This window comes from Myotis davidii, unplaced genomic scaffold (genome assembly GCF_000327345.1).
Source record: "Myotis davidii unplaced genomic scaffold, ASM32734v1 scaffold337, whole genome shotgun sequence".
Taxonomy (NCBI): domain Eukaryota; kingdom Metazoa; phylum Chordata; class Mammalia; order Chiroptera; family Vespertilionidae; genus Myotis; species Myotis davidii.
This window is the reverse complement of record NW_006288250.1, coordinates 1,247,555-1,254,563: the sequence shown is the minus strand read 5'-3', so window position 1 is coordinate 1,254,563 and position 7,009 is coordinate 1,247,555. Positions and strand designations below refer to the sequence as shown.

At 36.5% G+C, this 7,009-nt stretch overlaps 1 protein-coding gene across 7 annotated transcripts in view; it reads left to right on the top strand.

Annotated features, from left to right (window-relative positions):
• Window positions 1-7,009, top strand: part of FUT8 (fucosyltransferase 8 (alpha (1,6) fucosyltransferase)) — a 256,928-nt gene that overhangs the window by 30,973 nt on the left and 218,946 nt on the right. For 3 of the 7 annotated variants that reach the window (XM_015561550.1, XM_015561545.1, XM_015561547.1), the window contains exons 2-3: window positions 3,606-3,641; window positions 6,573-6,653. The gene's annotated coding sequence lies outside the window, so the exon portion shown is untranslated. Of the gene's footprint in view, window positions 1-3,488; window positions 3,642-3,684; window positions 3,709-6,572; window positions 6,654-7,009 lie in introns of those variants that run through there. The other 4 variants (XM_006760081.2, XM_015561548.1, XM_015561546.1 and 1 more) reach the window with 3 other exon arrangements.

Sequence of the window (7,009 nt, the reverse complement as noted above, 5' to 3'; positions counted from 1 at the left end):
TGTTTCTTAAACTGTGGCAAGGCAGGCCGGGAACGTTGGTTTCCTCCGTCACTGAAGCAAGCAAGCCTCATGTTAGTTTCAACCTGCCTGGCTGCCAGCCACCATCTTGGCTGGCAGTTAATTTGCATATTGCCCTGATTAGCCAATGGGAAGGGTAGTGGTTGTACGCTAATTACCATGTTTCTCTTTTATTAGATAGAATATATATATACATAGACTAGGGGCCTGGTACATGATATTTGTGCACTTGGGGGGGTGGGTCCCTCAGCCTGGCCTGCGCCCTCTCAAGTCAGGAGCCCTCAGGGGATCTCTGACTGACAGCTTAGGCATGCTCCCCGTGGGCCTAAACCATCAGTCGGACATCCTTAGCACTGCTGCGGAGGTGGGAGAGGCTCCCACCACCACCACTGCGCTCACAAGCCATGAGCCTGGCTCTGGCTGAGTGGCACTCCCCTTGCGGGAGTGCACTGATTATCAGGGGGCAGCTCCTGTGTTGAATGTCTGCCCCCTGGTGGTCAATGCGCACCATAGTGACCAGTCATTCTGCCATTCAGTCGATCTCCTTGAGCAGAGCCCAGGGCAGGCTGGAGATGTGGGTCGCCCCTGGGGACCCAGGCCCACATCCCCTCCTTGAGCGGAGTACAGGGCCAGCGGGAAGCTTGGCTTCCTCTGTTGCTGGGAGCAGCCCAAGCCTCCTGCTCGCTCCAGCTCCGTGGCCGCTGCCATCTTCAGTCGTCTTCAGTCTTCGCTCCTCGTCTGCATATGCAAATTAACCACCATCTTTGGGTTAATTTGCATAGTCGCTCTGATTGGCTGGTGGGTGTAGTGGAGTGACGGAGTGATGGTTAATTTGCATGTTTCTCTTTCATTAGTGTAGATTGTTGCTAATGTCTTACTGTGCCAAATTTATAAATTAAACTTCATAGGTATGTATGTATAGGAAGAAACATCGTGTAAGTAGGGTTTGGTACTATCTGTAGTTTTAGGCATCTACTAGGGGTTTTGGCATGTATCCCATGAGGACTACTGTATTATTAACTAGAGAAATAGGGAAGGAATACGAAATAGGCAAAAACAAACTCTTGTCAATAAAGAGGAGGAGGAGGAAAGACAAGAAGGCCTGGCAAACACAAGACTGAAAAACTGTCATAGCCAAGGGGAACCTAAAGAGACATGACAACTAAATATAATGTGGTCCTGTCTGGTGTGGCTCAGTGGTTGAGCCTTGACCCATGAACCAGGAGATCATGGTTAAATTCTCTATCAGGGCACATAACCAGGGTTGTAGGCTCCACCTCTAATAAGGGGCATGCAGGAGGCAGCTGATCAATGATTCGCTCATCATTGATTTTCTCTCTCTCCTTCCCTTCCCCTTCCTCAGTGGTTGAGCCTTGACCCATGAACCAGGAGATCATGGTTAAATTCTCTATCAGGGCACATAACCAGGGTTGTAGGCTCCACCTCTATATATATATATATATATATCCTGGATCAAACTAAGGAAATATGAATAAACTATGCACTTTATTAATAATATATTAATATTGGTTTGTTAATCAGCTTAACAATAACCCACAACCGTCGGACCAACTAATATTGGTTTGTTAATCTTAACAAATATACCATATTAATCTAAGATGTTAATAGGAAGGGAAACTGATGAGAGGGCAGTATATTGGAACAATGTAAAACTGTTCTAAAAGAAAGGCTATTTAAAAACATGAGAAAGTAGTTAATTTTTTAAAATTATGAAAAATATAATAATATAAACTGTTGGAGAATAGGTTATTTGACTTAGTAATATTTGTATAGTTAAGCTCTAGCATATTGCCTAGCACAAAACAAGCACTCAGTAAATGTTGATTGATAATATTATGCTTAGGTTATTTTGTGGAAGTTGAAAAAGAAGCTATTTAATTTCCTGAAATTTTATTAATTAAAAAGCTACAAAAACTCAATTTAATGCAAGTTGAATTTATTTGAATACATTTTATACCCAATGAGTTGAAAATGTTTGCATAAACTTTGTTATTGCTTGTGAAGCCAGTTTGAAATCTTCAGTGTTATAAATGATTCTGAAAAGATATCATATTTAGTTTTGATTATTAAACTATTTCATTCCATTAATAGGGCGAGTGCTAAAATACTAAACATAGTCCTTTAACAAGTTGAATTAAATACATTAGAAAAAAAATCCCGAGTATATTAGCATCATTAGCCAGTAGGGAAATGCCAATTAAAACCACAAAGAGATACCACTATGTACCTATTAGAATAGCACAACAAAAACAATCAAACAAAAAACTTTGACAATACCAAACTGGCAAGGAAATGAAGCAACTGAAACCCTTACACGTTGCTGATGGGAATGCAAAATTGTACAGCTACTTTGGATAACAGTTTGGTAGTGTCTTATAAAGTTAATCATAGTTAGTATAAAACCCAGAAATCCCACCTGTAGGTATTTGCTCAAGAAAAATGGGACTGTGTTACCTCAGAAACTAGTACCTGAATGTTTATAGCAGCTCTATTCTAATTGTCAAAACTCATTGATTCCATTTATATGACATTTTTGAAAATATAAACCCATAGTGTTGAAGAACAGATCACTGGTTCAGAAGTTATGAGTGGGGAGAGGGTGGGCTATAGAGATAGCATGAGGGAGTTTTTTGGTGTGATGTAACTATTCTGTATCCTGAGTATGGTGGTGGTTACACAAGTTTATACATGTGTTGAAATCCATAGAACTGTATACCTCCTCTTCCCCCCTAAGTCAATTTTACTGTATGTTAATTTAAAAAAGTAAAACCAAAGACGTATATATGTGTCTGCTTTTTAAGGATTTGGTCTGACTATTGTCTAAATAATATTATGTTAGTACATCCTGATGTTTTTCCTGTTAGATCTTTTAACTTTTAGGATTTACATGCAGAGTGACTGATAATGCCAAAAATCTTTTACATTAAAAGAATTAGTACTATAATCATTTTGTACAAAGAATTTGAGTGGTCACCCTGTACAACTTCACATTTTTGAATAGATAATAATTGTCATTTATTGAAATAATATTGTCCAGTGGTCACCTTGCTAAACATTTTTAACTATACTTTGCTCATAATTATGGCTAGATATTATTTTCCCTATCTTACACATGAGAAAGCTGAAGCATAGAGGTATTAGATGTCTTGCCTAGGATCACACAAGAATGCAATAGAGCTGGAATTTCAACTATTTCTGTTAGACTCAGAATTCTCTCTCTTTTTTAAAAAACAATACATTTTATTGTAAAATAAAGCACATATTTAGAAAACCACACAAAACAAATGTATTTAATGTATTATAAAGTGAGTACAATTATTACAACCATCCAGGTCAAGAAGCAGAACTTCTTTGCCAGCTGCCCCAACAGCTTTCCATGTACTCATCCCAATCATAACTGCCTTTTAATCTGTAAGTCCCCCCTTCTCATCTCGTTCTTTTCCCTATAGTTTAGCTATTGAGCCCTGGACTATTTGACTTGTCGAGCTTCTTACAATTTGGATTCTGCTGATTGCATACTAATGGTGTAATTCAGCGTGTCGCTCTATTCTCTGTGTGTCCTGCAGATTTTCCTGAGGATCCAGAGGCTTGATCAGAATCAGGTGTGATTTTTTTGTCAGGACCGTATATAGATTGTATTGTGTGGAGGCATTTGATATCTGCATTGAGGTGTTTTTTTTTTTGTTTTTTTTTTTTTTTGGTGTGTGTGTGTGTGAGAGAGAGAGAGAGAGAGAGAGAGAGAGAGAGAGAGAGAGAGAGAGAGAGAGAGAGAGAGAGAGAGAGAGAGAGAGAGAGAGAGAGAGAGAGATTAAGAATTATCGATATTTAATGCCTAGAACCAATAATTCACTGGGGATTGCAAAGTAGTGATATTCTAAAATTTTTTCTTTTATTTATGACTTAGTATACTTTCATAGAATACTCTCCTCACCTGCTATTTTGTTATTGAATAGCCTTTGATTTAAGGGCTCTATAGAATAGAATTTGCTGAGGCAGTAAGTGATTCCTATGTAGAGGAATGCTTTCTCTTATGTGATCAGATTTCCCAACAAGTACTATTAATTAATCTTACGTTTGCTGAAAACCTGCTTCTCTGCAAGGCTGCAATGCTACCATGGGTGTCAGGGACATCTCTGCTCTCACTGACAAACAAGGAGTCAATAATATTTTTGAGATCTCAGGTTGGAACTCAGAATATTACTACCTTCCCCCACCCCCACACATGGGCGCCTGCGCGCGCACACACACACACACACACACTTTCCTGTATTTAAAAATGGTAGCTAGATATAGTTGATGAATTACTATTTAAATGTGGGCTGATCTGGGAACAGAATTACCATTTTTAGCATTGCTTTTGTATAAAAGGAAAGTGCATTCTGAATTCTGAATAGGTTTTGGAATCACCTGTTCATTCATGGTGGCCTGCCTATTTTTATATATGAGATCCTCATTGCTTGTCAGATGCCAAGCATGAAATGTTCAGCACATTTCCTAGCTTGTAGCCATCAGGGATTACGTATCTGAGATTCGGGTTAGGCTATGTACTGCAGATAATTTACATTTTTGTGTAACTGGGACTGAATGGTACTATTACTGATATTTTATTAATGAATGATTGAAAATTAACTTTTAATCTAGATGGTAACTTGGTAGATTGGAAAAAACTAGGGTTTTGGAGTCAGATCTGAGTTCAAATTCCAACTCCACCATTTATTAACTGAATTTGTTTCCTCAACTGTAACATGGAGATGATAATTACAGGATGGTTATGAGATTTTAAATGATTTAATAGTAGCCCATGTAAAGTGCTTAGTTAAGGCATTTGGTACACATTAAACACTCAGTAGCATACCATTAGATTCTTAATTCCTTGCAGTTCTTTCCAATTTGACATGCATAATAGTTATCATTTTACTGAGTTACAGCATAGAATTATGTTTTAAAAGGCTCATAGTAAATAGGTATGATAATATATTTTAATATCTCTTTGGCTATATTAATTGAGGATGGCTTGTTTTATTTTTTCCCATTTTTACAGTGCATATAAAAACATTTATTAAGTCCTATATATCAGTGGAAGTAAAAACAATGAATAAAATAATGTGCTATTTATTTTTCAAATTATTTTATATAATAATGTTTGCTTTGGCAGGAAGTCTCCCTTTATGGGGTTGTTGGTTAAATTTTTATTTCCTGTTATGAAATAATAAACATTTAAAAAAATACGTTTTTATTGATTTTAGAGAGAGTGAGAGGTAGGGAGAGGGAGAGAGGGAAACATTGATGCCATCCATTGGCTGCCTCGTACATGCCACCTACTGGTGATTGAGCTCACAACCCAGATTATGCTCTGACCCTGGAATTGAACCTGCCACCTCACGGTACAGGAGACAAAGCTCAACCAACTGAGCCACACCAGCCAGGGCAAAATAGAAAAGTTTTAAATTGTATATTTCTGAAATTCAAATATAGCTTATCAATGGCCAATGCTGAGCTACAAGGTTATTTCAAATGAAAGTGAAGTAGAAACCTTAAGATGTAAATTAATTTGATAACTGTTCTTTTATGATGGTATAAATGTAAAAATTTAACTAGTGTAATATGTTTATAGTCCATTTCAGGTTACCAAACTAAGCACAATTAAAAAATAATATTCCTGGCCTTGAACACTGAAAATGGTTTGTGAGAAAAATTTATCTTAAGTTACAAATGCTTCAGTTTAATAATACTATTTGGCTAGGTCATAGTAAATATGAGAGGCCTAGATAAAATTTGTTGATGGGTATTATACTTATATGATGGAGAGGTAGCAAGACAAAAAATAGGAGATAGGTCCACTAATCAAATGAGATTATACATATATAATGTAGCAAAATATTCCAGCAAGGATTAATGGAGTACACAGAATGATTATATCAGCTCGGGAAGGAAGGGAGGGGCTGGATTTTGAGAAAGTTGACTGATGTGCATTGATTGACAAAGAGGATAAGGGAGAAAAAGTCTCTGTTCTAAAAAGAAGGAATGGTGTGTTATAGGGTGACAGCTGAGAATGATAAAGTTCTCTGTGGAAAGCAAGCAAATTAAATTGACTTGAATGGAAGTTTGTGTAGAAGATAGTCAGAAATTAGGGTGCACAGCTAATCGGAGTGTGGGGATATAGAAAAATTTTAACATTAATTTGAAAGGAGAGACCTTTCAGATTGCTCTATATTTTAAAAAGTAGACAAAATGAAAGAATTTCATGTTCACAAAGCAAAGTTTTATAGGTGTCGACTTATTTTAAGGTGAACTATGAAACAGATTAAAATACTGAATGTTACTGCATTTAACTGTAATTTGCAAAATGAAAGTCCATTCATTCCTTATTGAGATATGAAAAGCACTGCTTGCAAAAAAATTGAATGTACAAACATTTTACATGTCATGACTGGCTGCATAAGGAAAGAAAAAAGAGAGATTAAAAAAAACTATATATAATAAGGCTAAAATTTGAGTAGGGCTGAATTTTGTCTATTTTTCTTTTATTCTAGATCACAGCTTTTGCTAAGAGAGCTCTCTTGACACAAGACAACATGCTCTGTTGCCCTTATTGATTAATTGAACAAATTCAGGTTAGTACACTTTATGCACAGCACTTTCCTATGCCATGTATATGTTAATATTTTGAGAAATGAATAATTTTGTGTTTGAAGCTACATATGTATGTACCATTGAAGTAGAAAGGCCAAGTGGATCAAAACCCTATTGAATTGTGTATTAGTTAACATTTTCTGACTACCTACTATGTGAGATGTGTGGTGCATATAATGAAAAACGTTTTACTTACTAAGTAATAGTTTTGTACTTTAAAGTAAGGGGCTGGATGAAACAAGTTGTGGGTGAATATGGTACATTGTACTTTTGGTGTTGTGTGGTGTATTTGGTGCTGAAAATAACTCGTCTTAAAAAATAAAAAAAATACTTTTAT